We start from the raw sequence: 22,219 nt of genomic DNA on the forward strand, positions 1-22,219 counted from the left end.
GTAGCCCATATTGTCTGCTATTTTATAGTCAAGTTACAAAGATAGAGAGCGCCACAAGAAAATTGTCATATTTTGATTTTATGAAAGTTTGCGTTGTAATATAAATAGTAAAGTAAAAATAAATAGATGAGGTTGTTTGTAGGATATCGATATGACATCCACCTATATAAACATAAAATTCAAAAGAACAAGTGACGTCATTCTTTGAAGAGATATAATAGAACATATCAATTTTTGGGTTAGAAAAAGAGCAATAACTCTGTTCTTATCCGACTAATCAATTTGATGTCAAAGAATAATATAGAGGAGGAACTCCCGGATTAAGTTATTCTTAGTTATTTTTAACCTACCTATATTGTATCATTACGTGTATATAATTATAATTAAGTATTAAAGGGGTGGACACACAACACTTTCGTAAATTATAGTTTCTTTTTTTCTGAGTCAAATAATAATTTTAATTCTCGTTTCATTAACAACTTGTCTACCATTATTTAAAATTTAATTTCAGATAAAAAAATAAATGATTTTGTATCGGTTAAAACAATAATATTATTATCCCATTTTAAAATTAAGGACTCCTTTGTCAGTGAGGATCCTTCTCTATGGGATTGTATATATTTAAGCCGGCACAAATTTGGCAATGCTATGAGCATTTAATGATACAGGTGATAGAGCACTCAAGTTAACAAAAGACTTTCGTAGTTTAATTACAGAAGAGGATAATATATTCAATAATAACCATTTCAGTATTATTATGTAAAAATAAATCTTTTATATACAATAGAGGCTTATTAATTATCCATTCTTAACGATAAACTAAGCAAAATTACTTTTTACTATTTTATGGGAGACTGGAAGTGATTGAAACACTTTTCATTAAACTACTTGAAGATATTTTGAGTTAAAAATACCAAACTTTGCTACATCTTTCTACTAAAAGTGCAACTATTTAAGACGTTGATGGTGAGTAATTTTTCAGGTGTACCGTAGAGGAATTCATGGAATTCGGCACTTGAAATCCTTGTCCTAGAGTGAAAAAAAAACTTACATATTTGTGTAACTGAGATCAAATACACAAAAAAATAAAATGGGGCATGGATTTTATAAAAATTAATTTAATTAATATTGAACCCCTGTAATAACTTCAAAGGAACATCCATTAATATATTAAAATATGAACGAAAATGTTTCACATTAAACATGTAACACTTTGAAAAGATGTTGATCAAATAACACGTAAATATGAAGTATATTTCTTTCTTTCAACTCCGTTCAAAGTTCACGAACTCACCTTGTTTCTAAGAAGTTCCTTTATGGTAAGTATTCTCTCCATCCCGAACATTTGTTTGGCTCAAGATACCTGAAGAAAACAACAATTAAATGAATTTGAAAAAAAAATCAAGATAAACAAAGGCAATCTTTAAATAAAAACCAAACTATCTGCGCAATCCAAAAAATATCATCAATAGGTGGAACATTTATTTTATTTTATTTTGATTGGATACTAATTAGTAATTACTCAACTCGATTCTAAGTTTGTAATTGACAAATCATCAATACACTCAGCACCGCACCCATCAGGACTCACATCCTAACTGACGATACAAACAAACGAATTAATAACCTGATCAATTTTTTTAAGTACTCATACATCATAATTGTGAAACACTTCTTTTAATATGGAGAGGGTTAGGGAGACTGGACTAGATATTTATGGATGATAAAATAACAATAGTTATCGAGAGTCTTGATCAAAATTAAATTGAATTTTGATGAAGAAAGTTATTTGTCTAAAATCATAAGTCAACTTTTCATTGAATATGTTAGCTAACTTTTTAACTTTTAAAAAGTAATTCTCATTCCATATAAGTTGCAAATCATGAGAAGCATGATTAATACATAACTTCAGATAACTATATTATAAAACATAATATTATCCTAGTTGTACAGACTATTCAGGGAACACTGAAATGAATATGGCCTTTTTTATTTTTATACCAGTGTGCAAAAGAAAAAGTATAAACAAGATTTTACTGTCTGATGTATGTTGTTTTGAAGTGTGTCCGCGTGGAAGCTGTAACCGATCGTCTCGAACTCGAAGTGAGAAACTTAATTAATATAACGCAAAATATTATATTTATAACTTATATTTTCTTAATTTAGACAGAAAGATTTGCTGCTGTCCCGGCTCCAGGATTGGTTTTCCCCAAGTCAAAGAAAAAGAAACTTGGGGATTCAAGGAGAGAAAGTAATTTTTTCATAAACTTTCTAAAGATCCTGAGCTTCTGATCCATGGATTATAGCAATTAGAAGGCAAAATTAGGAGTCAAACCATAATTCCATAATGAGTAGTGGGCAATTTTTGGAGAAAGATTTTATAATTGAAAGAACAGATACAAATTATTTTTTGAAACCAAAGACGTGAACCTATCCAAAGAAGAAAACTCAAAGCAGATGCTGTCCCAACAGTATTTCCCAATGTTCCAAGGTCCCAGAAAGATCTTGAAAGACCGACTAAATTACCTTCTTGGACTAATAAGCAATGTCTTAGGGAAATATTTAAACAATTTGACAGTTTATTTTATGTATACTACATTAGAAAGACAAATAGTAATAGGTACTAAGAAAACGTCCCTGGGAAAATTTCCAGTGGAAAGATTGCCAGTTAGGAAAATTGCTCGTATTTTATTAAACTTAATGATGAATAATAACACATTAGAAATTTGCTTAATAATATTTTTGACAAATATCTAAAAATATTTGTTTTTTTCTATTCCCCATGGTAGTACCTTCAAGTGTGAGTAATATTATTTCAATACAATTTCCTGGCAGTTTTTTAAATTCAATCCAATCTCCTAAGAAATGGATCTAGAGGATTGATAAGGAGGGGGATAAATGACTAAAGGGACTCTTAAGATATGGTTGAATGACCACAAGATCTAAGTCAAGGCCTCGAGGATCGGACGAAATGGTTGCTACCGTGAAAAAGTCTGTCAAGGACAAGAGAGCCAAGGTCACTGTCAGCGGCCTCTCCAGGGAGTCCAATGTCAGCAGAAGGGTCATGGACCGGCTAGTCAAGAAAGATCATGGCCTTAAGGTCTACAAGAGAACCCTCGTCAAGCCTTCAAGCCTGTAGACAAGGAAAACGCCTGGCAAGGGCGAAGATTCTTCTCAGTAAGCTTAAGAAAAGCCGCATCACTCGCCTGATTATTCGTCGCTTGGCTTTGCAGTGTTTGGGCGTTTAAAGGGGATGCTGTCGGGAGTCCCATACAAGTCCAAGGACCAGCTGAAGTCTGCTTTCAAGAATGCCTGAGCCAACCCGACCAGAGATTCATCCCCAAGTCATGTAGCAAGTTTATATTATCTGTCAACATGACATTAAGAGCCTAGTTTCCTCTTCATTTGGAAAAACATGTACCTCTTGCCTCACTACTTGTTTTTATCTATTTCTACACTGTCCCTGGTGTAAAACGTGGAGTCCTTATTTTGATTTCAAAATTGGTAAATATTTCAATTTGAGAATTATTTTTCTTGTTAATCAACGCGTATGGTCCGAGTAAGAGAGAATCCACTTTTTTACAAGGTATTATAAATTCCCATAAGGAAAATCCTTCACCCTCGCTATTATTGGTAACATAAATGTGGATTTAAATTAGATTAGTAGTTCAAACTTGAACTTTTGAAAAAAGTTAATGTTGGAGACGAATATGGTTGATTTATTAATGAGAGTTTCACCGAATAAAAAGATTTCATGGAGAACAGAAAACAAGACTTTAAGAATAGATTAAGAATTGACTGGATTTAGTTTTATTAATAAAACAACGAAGGCAAAAACCTCCCAGAGCCCTCAAGGTCAACATGACTATAAAATGAAATAATTCAAAATCCCTGAAAGGATCTTGGAAGATGAAGATTTTCAACAAAGTCTTCAACGTTGGCTGACAGTAAATTATGATCCCGCATTATTTACTTCTAGGATATCGTTGCTACTTAGTAATATTGTTCAAGTGACTACAAGAAATTTCCTCAAACGAAAAAGAAAAGCAAGCAGAAAATTCAATGATAACTTGATGTTGTTCTGACACACGGTTCTCCTTTTGTCAGGGCATATACGGCAGATACTTTCAATACTTTTAGAATTCATGACAAAGTTGAGGAAGAAAAGAATAGGAAAATTGAACGATAATTAACTTCAGTCTTCAGATTAAAAAAGCTGGGAAGAAAATTTGGTCCTCTCACAACAGGGCTTAAATTAATAATGGTGGATGGAAAAAGACTCGTAAAAAAAGAGGATATCTTGAACTACTTTCATGAGTGCTTTCAAAATATTGTAGGAGGGGATAGAAAAACTTCCTCGTGCAAGGAGACACATGGAACAATCTTCTCAGAAGACATTATTGGAAATTTTATAGACGAGAAATTTAGGTCCAACAAGGCTTGTGGACCCGATGGAATAATTGGAAAAGTTTATGTCGTGGCAATGAAGTACATTATGCCTTATTTAACGTGTATTGGTAAATCTATAGAAAAACACGTCAAAAAGGTTTTCTTAGTGGGAGGAGAATCACAGATGTTTCTAGAAACATTCAAGTGGCACTAGAATTGGTAAACGGACGTCAAATGTATGGAGAGGTTATAGCTATTGATTTTTCAAAAGCTTTTGACTCTATCAGGCAAGTTTTTATTAGAAAGACTGTTGAGAAATTTTATAATCCGATAAAGGCTCTACTTTTTAGAGGAGCTTCAACAATATCTATAGGTGGGTTGGAGAGTAAATCAATTGAGTTGAAGAGTTGTAGCCCACAGGGATGCTTTGCTTTTTGTTGTGGAAATTGAAGAACTCAGTAATATTATAAAAAGGAAATATGGCAGTTTTGGTATTCAACTAGGATCCAGCAGGAAAATAATTGATCTCTATGCAGATGATGTGATTCTTGTGGTAGAGGCTAAATCGGAGAAGCAACTTACTGGAAAGGTCGAAATTCTCTTGGATTGCTTAGAGAAGTTTAAGATAAATTATGGCATTGCAGTCAACAAGTATAAAACGGCAATACTACCAATTGGTAAATGGACTGTGATATCTTATAGCGAAATTCGATGTTGCATAATAAAAGAAAGTTTAGAAGCTCTTGGGATTAAGTGGGATAGACACGGAGTAACGTTAGGAAACTGGAATTCCCTTAAAAGATTTTGCTTAACTTAATTGTGAAACTGGATGTTGGTTGGAGGTCTTGTATTTCTTCGAGCAAGATTTGGAAGTGGATTTTGTTTGTAACAAAAATGAGAAATCAGGTGGTGGTTCGTTTCTATTCTTTTATTGGGGCACCTTAAATTCTCAGATACACAGTCCCTTATTGTTTTCTTATGGCAGCCCAAATCCCTCGCCATGGCCTTCATGGACCTGGTAGGGTCATCCTCAATCATTTTCTTCACCTTGTCGACAACGTTGGTGTCCCTGACCTTCCTGTCGGCGCCCTCCTCCTTGGGTGCTCTCTTTATGGTGGCATCAACATCCCAGGTGTCCTCTAGCTTCTTACGGATACGCTGAACAGTCCGTAAATTCACTCCTAAGGTTGAAGCAATCGTTGAATTGGAGATTTCACCTCCATTATTAACCAATGCTATGACTACGGCGGACCTCGAAAGCTCATCGTTCCACTTATAGCTCTTTATCTCCTCATATGATCACGGCATGGTGCTAACTGAACTACGTATCGTCAGCTCACTAGAATAGCTTTCCTATTTGGTAACCGGTTTTTATTTGATAATGTCGTCTTCAAGTTATCAAGGTTTAAAGTAGGCGACAATCTGATTCCCGCTCCCTGTATACTTAATTATTAATATTATCTTTTTGTTTATTTACATATTAATATGAAGGAACCGAATAAAAAGAAGTTAAAGAATTAAGAAGAAATCCCGATTCCTGACGTCAACATAAAGTTGAGAGGACATAGTGCTCCACTTCTCTCCAGAATATGGAACTCTGTAGAAACCCGGGCTGCGGAGTCAGAGTCAGGAGTTGGAAAATTTGTACAGAATCAGACTCTACTCAAACTGTAATTTCCCAATTTATTCTGATGTATTTTTTTAAATTATATATTGTAAAATAAGGACATAAAAAAATCCTAAATAGGAAATCATAATGAAAATGCTAATTGACATGATAACATTACTTATTATTTTTTTATAGTAAAAAAATTTAATGACCGTTGTAATTGCCGGTTCTACGACACATTGCCGAAAACCTTACTGCCGAATGGACACTTTGCCAAACAGACACATTGCCGAATGGCAGTTTGCCGAATTATACATATAATAAACATATTTGATGATGATTCATGCTCCAATACTCCGTAATTATGATTCCCATTTATGTTACTCCACAATTAAAAGATAATATGTTTAATTATCTGTCACATGTTGCAATAATTAATCATTTTGTTGATTCATTTAATTATGAAGATACTTCAAAAGTTAATATTCATTATTGATCATTAATTATATGAACACAACACAGCAGTATGGAGTTCGAATCTTTTACCGTTGTAGTAGTCTAACTAAATTAAATAATAAACACACACCACTGTGATTCATTTGTAGAGATTTTATATCTCTATGAATTTGATCGAATGTAAGAAGTAATAACCTTAATGGAGTTTTTAACATCTTAAAGAGTCTACACACAATATTGAGTCCCCTCACATTAATAGATCATTTGGAAAAGGCACTATTAAATGCATTCAGTTAAACTTTCCCCGACCTCTAACATTACTTGTTGTCTTTTTCATATTGCCAAAAATTTGTATCGACTCATTGTAGATGTAGACTTGAAAGTTAAATATCCAACCAATTCAAATTTTAATAATAAAGTCAAGTACTGTACAGGCTTGGAATTTCTCCCAGTCATTGATGCAATTGATAGGTGTATAGAACCCACCGACGACAATGATATACCTCAAGAATTTGTTTCTTACTTTGAAACAAATTACATTGGAGGAGAGCAAAGGTTGTAGAGAAAACCGAAAGAGAGTACAACCATCATTTCCTATTGAAATTTGGAATGTGTAAAAAAGGACTGAAGATCCTTAGGGACCTTCCTGCAGCCTTTTAATATGGACTTGCCCACAGTAGACCGAGACACCTTCTGCTTCTTGGCGTACTCTGACATCTTCATCGTTGGGTTGACCTTAAAGGCCTCCATGATGTCTTCAGGATTCACTTTGGTGAGTCTTGCACTCTTGGGTTTGTCTTAAAGGTTGTCTCCATCATCCAAATGAATTCTGATCCGACAAACTGTGGCCTTGCTGACGTTTAAGGACTTTCTTGATGTCCAAGGTGGGCCTCCCGGCCCAGATTAAATTGCTTATGGTGGCTCTTCTTAGCTCTGTCGTGGCAAAATCCTAATTTTTGTTTACAACATGAATATAATCAAAGGCTTAAAATCTAAGCTATTCAAAAATAATCGAAACTTTAAGATTTAATCAACACCAACTATTCAAAACCGTAATTTTAGAAGCTCTTGTTACTTTTTGTACACCCGTTATATTCCAAATAAAAGATTTTATGTGAATTATATAATAAAAAAGTGATGTTTAGATACAACCATAAAAACTAAAAAAATATATAAAAACAACACATTAAAACAATTGAGTCAGTCTGACTCAGACAAATTTGAAATGTAGTTGTCCTTTTAATTTAAGAACTAACATCACCCTTCATTCAATATGACAGGAAAAAGTGGACTTCTATCTTTTCCTAGTTATACCAAATGAGAATCGTGGAAATTGAAGAAATATTAAAAAAAATTATTAAAGAAGAACAACAAAACCAACCAAAGCCTCATAAGAGAGTAGAGTCTACTCCTTATTTGAAATTAGATTGTAGGACTGTAATAATGAAGGGATCCATTCAAGAAGATTAGGGGATTTAAATATTTCAAATTCAATAAATAATTATTTTATTTCAAATTGTTGGAAGAACAATATTTAAATATGATATTGCAATATATTAGTAGTGTTGGTAATGAACTTTTTTTGTAACATGTACCTATATAATCAAATTTTATAAAAATCATGAAGTTATTTACATATTTTTATTTTAAGTTTCTGAATCTTTTAAGTTATATTGAAGACTAACCTCATTAAAACATTGAACAGTTTCATATGACATCAAGCTAATCATTCCACTAATATAAGGAGGATATATCTTAGCCATATACATGTAACTTGGTACACCAGCTTTGTGCGGAAAAAAATTATCTTCTGGATCTGTTTGTACATCAATATTATGCAACAAATACCCTACGTAATATGGTCCTTCGTATCGTTGGTTCAAATCATCTACTTTTTTCAAAAGGAGAGGAACATTTACAAAAACGTCATCATCTAAAGCTATGATCGATCATCTTGGGTCGATTAACCCATTCAGTATCTGAAAAGTACGTATTCTACCACTCAATTGCATGTTGTTTCTATTACAATTACCTATTACAAATTTATGAGTAGCTATAGTTTTCAACGTCAAATTGAAATAGGAGTCCACAAAGTTGCCTTGAATGATGTTGCCATATTTTTTGCTTCCCTTTTTTAATGATGAATAATCAACAGAACCTATTTGTTTTCCGACTAAAAAAAGAGTTGCAGACGATTTTCTCAAACCTTTGTCCTGGTGTTTAACCAGGATTGACGAATTTTCATACGATCGTCTCGACCGTCCACTCTCCTTGAATTATAATTTTGGACATTTAAATACATTTTCAAATGAAAATAAAATGTAGAACTTGAAAATGATTCAATGTAACGTACGTTCTGATAATGATGAGTAGTTCAGTTGTTGCAGTGTTGACAATATGAGACAGAATTCTGAAGAAACTTCTATGTTTTGGAATTGATTACATACATGAGTTTTAATAAAGGAAACAAGAAGAAAAAAATATATAGATTGATGTTATAGTCTTCAATATACAAAGTGTTTTCTTAAGCATAATAAAACATTAACTAAATAAATAAGTAGACGGATAATTACAAAAAGTTTGTTCTAAATTTTTACATGCCTTTTCCCATGTTTCATAGTTTCCATTTTTGTTTTTTCGAGGATCCAAAAAAAAAAAAAAAAAATTGATAGAATTCACAAGACTTTACTCCAATTCAAATTCTATAAAAATAACTAGGACATTCCTAATTAATTTCAGATCGAGAAAAGAATAAATATGCAATTTAGATTTTTCCATTTTAAACGTTTGTATCAAATTGAAATAGGATTATAATAGTTGAATATTAATTACTGCTTACGATACATACATACATACATAAAATAAAATTGTACGAATATAAGGCAAGGCACACGATCACACAATGGGGCATTTGTGCTACTACAACAGACTCTAAAACCTAGTTTACATGAAAAGTCTGCACGAAAGTTTACTTTTGCCTCATTCATGGCTTGATTTTCTAGTAAGATAGGCCGAAGCATCTATGGATGAGATGGTCTGCTATATGACTTTCCCCTTACTTAGGTGGGCTAGAAAAAGTTCATGTCCAGTGTAGGCTTGTCTCAATTTTTCAATCTCTTCGCAAGATGACCTGCAAATTCATGTCCTTATTTCCGTATCATAAATAACTATATTTCTTACAGACCTATTGTCTATATTCAGCTACAGTATATTTACTAGCATAGTTTGAAATAAAAATTAGAAAGAAAATCCGATCATTAATTCATGAAATTAAACTGTATAAAGGAATTTTAATATAAAATCCGGCATTTTTTTTTTTTTTTTCATATATAAATTTTGTTTCTCTGTAAGTAAATGTTTTCGAAGTCAATATCAAAGAAGTAACAAGAAGTTCCAAAAAAAATTAATTTTCCAAAATTGTATAATATAACTAATGAATTCATAAAATTTCATAAAAATGGACTCATTCCAATCTTTTTCCTCTTCATTACGCATGTATACGTTTCCAATAAACACATTGGACCAAAAATACAATTTTTTTTTATATTTACAAATCCTATAGCTGAAATAAATTTTCCAGAAAGTTTAATTTCTTAGATATTATGAAATACCCATAATTTACAAAAGATAACTGATATTCATTTTTTCCTTTGTAAGGAAATTGTTATAGGTTTGATAATTGTAAATAGAGCGACACATCTCTATATCAATTGTATCAATACATATATAAATAATAACAATGATTATTCATATAATATATAATACATCACATGGTGCAGTCAAAAGGAAGAACCTTATTAATTAAAATTAAGAGAATTTGTGCTATTATTTAATTATTAATTAAATAACAATCATAATGGTTGGAGAAGAAGAGAAAAATTCAAGGATGGACCACCAAAGGTAAAAAAATATCAAGACTCTTCATCAGAAGATTGGATGTCATCAGATTGCAATGTCCATAGCGAGTCTTAAAGAAATTAGTAGTGAGGTTACAGGTATCCCAATTACAGATCAGGGTATTCAAACTAAATTAGCTGTTTATAAGCATGGACTTAGTGAGGGTGACTCCAAATTAAATAAATGCAAGGACCTTATAGAGGAGTTTAGTCCCCTTTTTTTATATTAGCTTCTCATGAGTTTGACGAGTATTCCAGGTTATTTTTATTAGGTCAAATATTAATGAGAAAAAGAGGAGTTGAGATTTTGCGATTTGATATCAAAATTGATTTAAAGTCAAATACATACATTTTTCCAACAAAACACATCAAGTAAATTTTCAACTATATGTATAGTTTATTTTTAAATATACGGAGGGCCAAAATGATTTGTCAAGTGGCGGCGGTGATTTTTAACCGGCTTGGTGCCCCTGGCATTGCACAAAATAAATATTTGAACTTATTTGTTTCTTCCGTCTATCAAGGGGTTAACTTCAAGTGTGAGTAATATTATTACAATGCAATTCCTTGCCAATTATTTAATTCAATCCAATCTTCTAAGAAATGGATCGAGAGATATCCTCCTTCCTCGGATTAGGACGGGGATTTTGTGGGATTGCTCAATACGTCCTATGAGCCCTTCTATTACAAAAAAAAATGGATCCAAGCCCTAAACTTGCGTGTGGTACTTGAGGGTACCCCTGGATCCTTAAAAACAACTGCCAACCCATCCAGTACTCCACCATATTTTAAGAGGCCCAAAGCTATTTATCCCCCTCATCCTCCTATATTGCAATAATATTACTCACAATTGAAGGTACTCCATTGGGGGATGAAACAAACAAATATGCTTAACTATTTGTCATAAATAATATCAAGCCAATTTATAATGTGTTATTATTCATCATGAAATTTAAACATAACTTGTACAATTTTCCTCCATGGTAACTTTTTTTCTTCAGGGAAATCTTCCACGGGCAGTTTTCCGTACACGTATAAACTTACATATTGATGTGTTGACCCACCTTAACTTTTGATCCATTACTTTTTTTTCATCATGTAAAATATTATATATATCAAAATGTTTTCCGTATCCCTGGCCCAATTATTTACTACATAGAACAACCAACTACTCATAATTATAATCAAGCCTAAATTTATAGTATTTACACTCAAATGACTCAATAGTACTTATATAAGCTATGAAGTATATAATTGTAAAATGATGTGTTGGAGTCGGACTCTGTGACATTCAAAATACTGACGTCGGACATTTTACATACCGACACTGCAGCCCTAAGCTAAACAGTACTTCCAGCAGACAAAAAAGTTTATGTGCAACGAGACATTTTTTCAGCTACTGACCGCATTGATTCACTACTTGATTTAAAGCTTTAGGTGGGATTCAAGCTTTAAAAGAAATGAAATACTTACAGGATATAGATTGTAACAAGTGTTGAGACTCGTTCCAAGATCAAATATTTTATTCAGTTCGGTCTTAACACTGATTTTCTCCAGACCGATTAGAACCGATATTTATATTTATGTAACACTTATAACTTTATGTGACGTTATTGTGAACACGTTTACCAATTTGGAACAAACATCAAGCCATCAAATATTCATCTATAGAATCTCTCTATCATAAAGGGAATCAAACTGGTCCAGGATTTACTGTCTGAAACCCAATAAAAAGTGCAACAATCCCTTCACGTCATTGATTAAATATACGTGATATTAAGATTTTTGGCGATAATAAATTGTGATTGACGTCTTTCAATTCCTACGGCATATATTTAACCTCTATCTAACAGCCTATTAATTATTTTTGCCAAAATTTAATGCGTAGTGTTTTAATTGAAATATCAAATTAGCATGGGTTACATTTATATATATAAAACACTTGTAGAATATCCTCTTTTAATTGGAAATGTTTTTCAAGCAGTTTAATATTTCAAATTTGTGTTTTTTAGTTTTTTTTCAAAAAATCCCTATTTTTTGATTATTTTTTTTTTTTCAACAAAATTCCAAAAACCAAAGTCCCCCTTAAATATAATCCCGTGGACATCTCTGATAGTAAAATTGTATTTTTTAATTATGACTTAAAATATTAAAGAATCGGAATCTGTATTTGTATTTTTACTAGAATCGCATCAGAATCGGCATCGGGATTTTTTAATTTTTTTTTAGTCGTCCCATCACTAATTTTTAAAATATGTACGGGTGTATTTGTGCGTTTTGAGTCTTGTCCCTAGAAATGGGCTAAACTTTGCGAACGTTTTATGCTTCCATGTTAGTATTACATCAATTTCATCTCAACAGCATTAATTTTTAATTGAAAATATTCTTTAAAAAATGTAAATTTAAGAAAAAAAGCCAAGCACGCCCATTTGACCCGACTTATGTCTTAAATGGGAGTATCAGACTTTTCCTGCATAAATTAATAATTGATACCTATATACAACATTTTGTAGCTTCTCTTCAGTTTAAGGACTCTAATCTACACTTTAATAATTACATTTATTTTGTTTCAAGGAACTGTTTTTTGTAGAACTCAATTTAAAAAATAAAAATCTTATTATAAAGATAGCCAATGAAAAATTAGAAAGATTTAAATTATATTTAGCTTACGGATGTTAAAATTCTGAACAAGGCAATCTCCTATAAACTGTAATTATATACAATAATGAAAACAATATGAGGATCACAGTATAAGGAAAATTCATTAGATAAGAAGAGAGCAATCAAGAAAAGCAAGTAGGCATGTCCAAATCAAAGATTTGGTGCAAATATTACACTTGGATATTGAACATACTCGTGAGAGGTTTAGTGATTTAATTAACGAGAAAAGTACCGATCGTAAGAAGGAGATCTAGGACAATTTATATTTTAATTAGATTTTTGGGGTTCTTACTTTCTTTTGCGTAACCAAAAGAACGAAGAATAGATTAGTTCTAATAATAATAAAAAACTCTAAGAGAAACAACTGTTGTAAAAGTGAATTGTATTAATTAAATGTGGAAACATTTAGGCTGTCTGTATTTACCCTCAAGAATATGACCCAGGTTACATACGGATTCGGGGCATGCAAAGCAGTGGTTGCCATCAGGGAAATGAGTAAAATTCGGATGCCTAACTCTTATTTTTGACTGATCTAGCCATTATCTGCCGAATTAACAGCCCTAAACTGATAATTCTATATTCTCTTCCTATGAGAAAGAAGGAATGCAAAATTATGCACCCTTTACCAGCTGATACCAACCTCCTAGTGTCTACAGCATTTTCCTTGACCTCAGATGGCTGCCCCTTAACAAATCCAGTTATGTAATACCTTAGACCGAGGTATGTATACGTAATCAGTCATTAATTGGCTCATTATGACGTCACCTATGATTACCTAAGTACCCAAATCGGTAAAAAACCTCTCTTGGTGGCTATTGTCAATTATGGCAAGCCTCGAATACTTGGCAGGATTCGAGCCACGACCCGCTAGTGCCTCCTCCTTTACATACGAGTTAAATGAGGATTGATGGCCTCCCTGCTCGATAAGAGTAGAACAATGTCATCTTCAAAGATTCATTGCTTTTAAAGGGGTCGTGTTAGGTTGTTCCCACACGGACCATTTCCACCACTAGGTTGAAAATTAACCCAGATAGTTGATCCCCTTGAATGATTCTCATAAGTCAGGTAGGGATTCCGAACCCGAATTTTCACGTCTGAATGGTCATTGAAGGACGTTCAAGCCTGCTCAAAGAGGTGCATAACATAGGCACTCAACCCCATCCCTTTAGCAGCACGCTCTATGGACTGTTGGCTCACCCAGTCGAATGCCTTCTTAATGTCCAAAAAAGCGGTACATAATCTCGAAAATGTCCTTCTAGGGTATTTAATACAATCATCTAGAATGAGGGTATTCTCAGAGACCCCGTCAACCTTCCTAAATGCCTTTTGGATGTGACTATAGGGGATCCCCTCAACCTCTTATCTAGAATTATATGAGGAACCCTAGTTACATGAGGGAGGATGGTAATAGGCCTATAATCAGACCAAGAATTTGGGAATGGTATTTCCAGAATAGAGGGGTTTGACTAATAAGTCAGGTAGGGTACCTGATGTGACTATGGAGTTAAATAAGTTGACAACCATTGTAGGTTCAAATTATGGGTATGGGTCCCATTCCACCAAATCGGGTTTTAAACACGTACCTTTTGCAGCCAATGAAAACCCTTTAGACTGATAGGGGTCATTGAGGAGTGTTGCGTCTTGACGAGGGAGAGACACAAACTTATTTATAATAGGAGAGATCCAGGATGACCAAGAGACATGAGGAGAAGAATTCACGTGGAGGAATAATGTAACACTGTTTATAAGATCATGTGTATTCTAACTATACTCTAATTTATTTACAAAAGACGAGACTATTTATAATACGTAAAACACAGTACTTATAATACATAGACGAATATACAAGAAGTTAAGAACATGTAAGGAAATATTAAATACATAACATCACCCCCCAAGCACCAAATCCATGGCGGTGCTTAAACAGGTTCCTCTCCATGAACAGCAGCCTATAGATCCGCTCCATCCATGTCCAGGCGCAGACAAAACATTCTTCCTTGTACTGCAAAACTTTATCTCCATAGACGTGCCGTGCTCTCAGCACACGCACCGGAGAAAGGAGGACAATACTCCTCAGTTAAATGTTTTAAGGACCCGAGCACCCTGCTCGTCCCTGGGAGAAATAACATTCACCCTTGTTGAGGTTTTAAGGACCCGAGCACCCTGCTCGTCCCTGGGAGACATACCATTCACCCTTATTGAGGTTTTAGGGACACGAGCACCCTGCTCGTCCCTGGGAGGCATCTTGCTCGATGTACCCTCATCCAACTCGGGATGATCCAGAAGAGAGACCGTTCCACATCCATTAACCAATGATGTGAACGGGAGAGTAGGAACAGTAGAGAACCAAAATTGCGTAGGACTAAATCCATTTTTAATTATGTGGTCCCTGATCCGGACACACACTTCACTTCTTGAAAGTGACCAAGGTTCTCTTCCTTCCTCCACGAGGCCCAAACATAGGCACAGTCCATATTGCTCCGCCTTCCGCAGACGAACGAGCGTTCTCCCCATCGACGAAAAAGGGCTACCCAACTCCAACAGGGCTAGCTTCGCCGACGATCCCACAGCATGGAGGTCACGTGATCCTGATCCCATCCTCGTCGCCAATGTTGCGTCTTGACGAACGAGAGTGTCAAACTTATTTATAAGAGGAGAGATCCAGGATGACCAAGAGACATGAGGAGAAGGATTCACGTGGAGGAATAATGTAACACTGTTTATAAGATCATGTGTATTCTAACTATACTCTAATTTATTTACACAATACGAGACTATTTATAATACGTAAAACACAGTACTTATAATATATAGACGAATATACAAGCAGTTAAGAACATGTAAAGAAATATTAAATACATAACAAGGAGGTGTACAAAGTGGTGGGTTCATTTGTTAACCCCTCATCAACCTTGGAGCCACTTTGGAAGAAAATTTTCCATTCTATCTATAGTCAGCTGGTATTTTGGGGGGGGAGGAGAAACAAACTTCATCTCAGTCTAGGAGGCACTTGGAGTCTTTATTGAAGTCATTAGACATCAAGCTGGCCAAGGATACCTTTGAGGAGGGTAAATGACGTGCCCGAGCCCACGGCTCATTTGTTGTTAAGATAATGAATATAGGATTTCATTGAATTTGGTACAGGGTTCTGCGCTATCAGAGAAGTGAGGGCATCAATAAGTATGGGTGAGGAGATGACCTTATATTTATTCTCCAGGAGGAGAAACTCTTCCTTTGTAGGGGTTTTTTTTGGGGGGGGGGAGCAGTTTTATTATTGAATAAGTCATACGAATTATGAATAATGACTTCAATGGTAATTGAAGGGAGGGGGTAATAATATTCCATTTAAGGCTGAGAGCGCCCTAATTCTAGTGGGAGATAATTGGGGTTATTCGGGATCCCAGCTTGCTTACTTGGGTGGCCGGTGGTAAGTTAGGCGTTCCATATGTGTTCTAGTGGTTCTTCCAGTTTATACTGGATGCATGCCTCTAATTGGGGTTTCAGTTCATGCAGTTGCTGTGCCCCAGAGGGAGGTGTAACAACACCAATGATTGTCTCTTGGCATTCCAACTCTGTTAGAGCTTCGTTGTGTAGAATTGGGGAGGAATAATTGATTTAAGAGGTAAAATTGCGTCTTGATCAGTTTGCCTATGTGCTTGCCTGAGGGCTTCAAGATCAGCCGGTTCAGTGGAGATATTGTATCAGGTAGGGCCAATATAAGTCTAGGCGATGCCATTGTATCCTACGTGCTTTAGGGCGGGCATTCGTGGACCTACGTAAATTGTTGCAGGTAGTGCTTGGGGCGTTACGAATAGGTGGGGTCTTCAGGAACAGAATTAGGTTTGGGAGAGTTTAATATTCGTAATACTCACAGATTTGGAATGGGGTGCCCATGCGTAGGTTACTATGATTATTTTTTTGTCAAATGAGTATTATCAGGGTGTCAAGTCCTTTTAAGACTGGGAGTTGGACCAGGGATAGGCATCATTATAGAGGATGAATTAGTTGAATCAGGAGGGATCACTGCATGCGTAATGACATTTCTGGGTGGCTCTTGAGTGTCAATGAAAGGATTTTTTGTTTCTACCTCCTTTATTAATGAGACTCTGAGGATCATAGTTGGACACAAAAAGAGGAGCAGAAAGACAGTGAGTCAACGTTTTTAAATTTATTAAAAATATAAAATAAATCATTGCCCAATAAAGCGGGAATTTCAAGGAGGGTGGGTTTAAAGGAATTGAGGAGTTTTATGGGGAACTTTGAAGACACTGTGTTGAAAATAGAGGAGTTCAATTTCCTTTAGATCACGCGGTTTATCGGTTATAGGACGGCGTCGGAACTATCCTAGAGACTGGGATGTAAAATACACCTTCCAAAGGATATGGCTCCGATTTATTCGATTCATAAGTTAAAAATACAAAGAATATATAACCTACGAGTAAAATGGTTAAAACTTAAAGAATACAAAAATATAATTTAAATTTTACCATTATCACTAACAAAAGTATAACAACAAATAAAAATAACTAAATAAAGAACCAAAAGAAATTAATGGAATGATAGGGTCATGTAAATAGGTTTTAAATACCTATTATAAACATGTTTTTTATTTAGAAAAAAATTAGGAGAGCATAAGAGATTCATCATAACGTTATGATGTTAAATTTGAACAAAAATAATTTTAAGTAGTTTATTATTTAATGGGATGGGTTGAATTTTATATGACTCTGAAGAGGAGTAATATATTATAATTTTGATGTAAAGGTGTTATGTCGTTAATGATAATTAAAATTTTTATAAATGATACATAACAATATTTGTAAATATATAATGAAAGAAAATATTCACAAATGTAAAGAATATACAAAAGATAATTATTAATTAACAGTAGCTACCTTATACACAGAGTGCATTGTGCCCAAGTTCCAGCAGGGACCCCGAAAACTAAGGTTCCTTAAAGCAATGATTTTCAAAGTGGGGGCCGTGAAGACAACTTTAATAGTTGGTTTTCCATTCAATTTAAGGATGATCCAAAAAGTAACAACATTTTTAAAAATCAAGTGTAGAGAAAAATAAAGTGTATTACTAATGTATATAATAAGAATCCGATTATTGACTGTAAGTAGCAATTAATTAATTAATTGAGACTAGCAACACAACCAGTAAATTGATTTTTAGGATGACAAGGAGACCATCTATGATAAGGGGAGCAAAGAGTACATCAATATCATCATAATGCGGTGGTTGGAAGTTATTGCAGTTCAGTCCTGTATATCAGTCCAAAAAATTTATCAAGTTCGGTCCTTGATGATAGTGCAAAGGGCGGACAGTCTTAAGGACCAGTCCCAACGACTAATAGTACCGGTCTTAAGGACTGACACAACACTATTATGATATCTTATATATGTCCCTGATTGTAGGACATGAAGACGAAGGACACTGACTTCAAATCAAGCCCTGTGGACATGCTGCATATCGTCGTCTCTGGAAAGGATCTCGGAAGATAATGTGAAATTTATTATTTCAATGATTTTGTTCATTAACGATCTTTTTAGTTATAATGTACATTAACTGTCTTGCTCACTTATTTTATCTAGTAACGGTGTAGTTCAGTTAAACTAGTTATTTTGCATATTAACAGTAGATTTATTAATTTAACTGCAGTATATGTATTTATAAGTCTATTTTCGATGTTATGACACATTGAATACAAAATAGTAGAACTGATCAGTCTGAAATTTAGCAAGTAGACATATACAATATTAGGGCCTTGGAGTCATTAAAGGTCTCCTCCTTGCTGTCTCTCCCATCTTCTCTTCTTCCTCTATTTCTTTTGTTTACATTCATTCTTTGTTTCTATTCCCCTCTATTCAGTTCTGCAACGCGGGTCACCTCTGATATATATATATATCTAATAAACTTATTTATATGAGTAATTAGATAAAGTTGTTGATAATTATGCCTCCTGAAATGATTAAAGCTAGTAATACCCTGGTTAGAGCTAGGAATGGAAAATTTTGATACATCCCTAATCTACTAGATATAGGAAGCCACACAAAAATTATAGTCCAGCTTCATATTACAGCTAAGAAATCAACTTTCAAATGACCCCTAGGTAGTTCGAGTCTTACCAGTTTGTGCAGGAATCATTGACATATTCCTTATGAGTAGAAGCTTGCTTCGCTTGTGATTTTTCATTTGATATCCGAACAGACGTAGTTGCTTTGAAAATGTATATCATTGGACATTTCCGTATCCAAGTTGAGAGATATTTAAAAGTATACTGGGAACAGCAAAAGGTGCCAAATAACGTTTTTGAATTTTGTTCTCATGTATCTTGTACTTTCAAAATTGCCTTCGTTGGTCCATACTATCACAGACATAATCACAATGCTGAAAGTGGATTGAACAAACTCTTGAATACCCTGAAGTTATTTCATCTAGGAATAGCTCTTAGACAAGAATTTTTTTAATTATTCATCATTTGGGAAAGAATGCAATGATCTAGAGCTGAGTCATACGTTGATTCCGTATTATAATCAGAATAACACTAATCCTCATATAGGACTATATTTTTCCACGTGTGAGTCTTTCATATGTTTATGATATGTTTTAAAATAAATTTGAATGTTCGTAAAATAAAGATGAATAAGAAATGTCCAGGGATTCTTAAATATTTTAGTGCATTTATTTATTTATGTCATCGATAAACAACACACATTTATGGTGTAATATTTGCTGATTATAATCATAAGAAAATGTAGGAATTTTTAGTAGGAACCCTGTAGAATGAGCCTCTTCAGTATTTGACTTAGTTTTATATGCTTCACTATGACGTATAATATCCCAAATGGGTTCTAATATACTTAATAGAATGAAGACAATATCATTATTTTAGAATGTGGTGGTGAAGACCCGGAGAGAAAGACACCAATTCCTAGAAACAAAGTATTATTGAGATTTTTGGCATGTTTTTGGAGTTTTTAGATAAGTTTCTACGCCTAGAGATAAATTTATTCTACTTTAATAGCCGAAAAATTGACTTAATGTCCCAAAACCCGGAGTAGATGCGGATGGTGGATAAAATAGATTACTGAATAGAAGTAGAAATCGACATGTTTTCTCGCCAGACTATCATAGAGACATTAAGTGAAGTCAAATTATTTAGTAAGTCTAGTGTCTTTATTGAGGACTGAATACTACAGTCCCGTACAGTTCAATCTGGGTACGATATGGTTAAGTCTAGCATATCAGTCCCAAAACCTTATAAAATTCGGTCCTAGATTATGTCACTCAACGTTATTTCTTCTTTTTTCTTTTATATCAGTTCTAAATATTTCGTCGAGGAGTTTAGGCGTATTTCAATACGCTTTTAAATACTTTAGAATATAAAATGGTTGTTCAAATGTCCTTAGATGTAATATAATGAAGTAGAGCCGAGAAATGAAGGAGATTAATTCGTAATTTAAGTATTTTAAAGCTATACATTTGTATTAATATCCCACACAAAATATGAAAACTAAATTTAGAAAGAATTACCTAATATAATATAGCAACAACTGGATATGAGATTAATCAGGAAGATTTAAAATAATTTCAGTGCGGCTCCTCCTTGTTTCATTTCTACGAATTCAAGCCTAAAATACGCTATTGTCTATTGCTGACATACTCGCATAATATATAATATTTCACCGATTTCTAATCATCAACATCCGGCATTGTTTTTTTTTTTTTTTTGGAGAAACATAGACTCCGAATGACAATTATAATATTAATAAATAATATATCTAAACTATAAGTTATAATAGTTATTAGTTGAGATTTTTATGGGAGATAATTGATTTCCTCAGAAGGGCTGAAAAATCGTTTTAGATACAGACCCGGAACCAGGGGTTAAATCATTATTCTTTTATTCTTGAAGGAGAAAAATAATTATAAAATAATCAGGAGTGCCGAAAAGATAAAGGGTCATTTGTTGTGGAGTATTAATTGTAAGTCCTTGTTGAATTCAGAGTAGAATTGAGGATCAACATCGGAGTAATTTCTACCTATGTCATTGCTAGATACGGTTTTTTTGTTTATTTATTTCCAGTTTTGCTGCTCGCAGCTAATTTAATAGAACATCACAACAACAAGCTTCTCTCCTCTGAAATATTCTTCAAATTGTCTGGGTGATCACGTTAATTATCGTTTTTTTTAAACAAGTCGGTATTTATATTACTGTTCCCAATTATCACTCTCCGTTATCACCTTGATAAAGTTCACTAAACAAACAAACGTTTTTATCAAAGGCTCTCTCTTTGTTCACAAGATAACTGTTAAGCTGTTAATAATTTAATTTAAGTGCCGTACTCTTCACTATTACTTTTAAAAAAAGAAGGTCGTTCTTAATGGATAAGAAGTATGGAGTATCATTTACTTTTCAAAAATAGATAGTAACCTTGAACTACAATTTATTTAATAATAAATTGTAGTGATGGGACGATTAATCAGAATCGGAGAATCGGGTGTTTTTTCTGGAATCGGCATCGAGGAAATAATGTTTAATTTGGAATTTTTATTTATATCTGGTATTTAACTATTTATATCTGGTATTTAACTATTTATATCTGGTAATTAACTATTTATTACTTTTCTAAGTTATGAAAAAAAACCCCCCCACAAAAAAAAAAAAAAAAAATTAAGGAATTTTTGCTTTTTACTAGAAAGTTTAATTTTTGGAAATTAATATTTAAATGTAATTTAATTATTCAAATTTTTTTATCCAAAAATTTAATATTGGAAGTTTAATTTTTGAAAAAAAAAAATCCCCCCCACCCCAAAAAAAAACAATATATATATATATAATTTATTTGGAAGCCCCTGATAGCAAAATGCCATTTTTAAATATTATTTAAACTATTAAAGAATCAGAATTTTTATACGAATCACATCAGAATCGGCATCAGGATTTTTTCTAGAATCGCATCAGAATCGGATTTGTCCCATCACTAAGAATTTGGCCTTATTCGCTTGACGATCATCATTTCATAAATTTTATAAGCACATTAATTCAGGAGATGATTGAAGACCTAAAGCATCGTGCGTTTGAGGCAATTTAAAATATTTAAGCAGTAGAAAAATCTGTATACTGCGTTTTCACGTGACGTCATCATTGTAGTGGGTCTAAGCATTCAAGTTTAATAACAACGAAAACCCTTTCTTCATT

General features: G+C 33.5%; 3 long non-coding RNA genes across 4 annotated transcripts; 2 read left to right on the top strand and 1 right to left on the bottom strand.

Moving 5' to 3' along the window:
* Positions 1-930: 930 nt before the first annotated feature.
* Positions 931-8,898, bottom strand: LOC121123629 (uncharacterized). Of its 2 annotated transcripts, XR_011784173.1 has the most exons (5): positions 8,808-8,898; positions 8,487-8,724; positions 8,140-8,433; positions 1,295-1,363; positions 931-1,029 (listed from the first exon to the last, which is right to left on the bottom strand). It is a non-coding gene; the product is annotated as an uncharacterized lncRNA (long non-coding RNA). The 2 variants fall into 2 exon arrangements; XR_005866036.2 differs by lacking the exons at positions 8,140-8,433; positions 8,487-8,724; positions 8,808-8,898 and adding an exon at positions 1,528-1,592.
* On the top strand, positions 1,358-2,480 carry LOC139907504 (uncharacterized). Its single transcript, XR_011784174.1, has 3 exons — positions 1,358-1,472; positions 1,539-2,103; positions 2,167-2,480. It is a non-coding gene; the product is annotated as an uncharacterized lncRNA (long non-coding RNA).
* Positions 8,899-17,920: 9,022 nt separating the features above from the next.
* LOC121123031 (uncharacterized) lies at positions 17,921-18,738 on the top strand. Its single transcript, XR_005865894.2, has 2 exons — positions 17,921-18,129; positions 18,190-18,738. It is a non-coding gene; the product is annotated as an uncharacterized lncRNA (long non-coding RNA).
* Positions 18,739-22,219: the final 3,481 nt, after the last annotated feature.

This window comes from Lepeophtheirus salmonis, unplaced genomic scaffold (assembly GCF_016086655.4).
Source record: "Lepeophtheirus salmonis unplaced genomic scaffold, UVic_Lsal_1.4 unplaced_contig_4165_pilon, whole genome shotgun sequence".
NCBI classification, from domain to species: domain Eukaryota; kingdom Metazoa; phylum Arthropoda; class Copepoda; order Siphonostomatoida; family Caligidae; genus Lepeophtheirus; species Lepeophtheirus salmonis.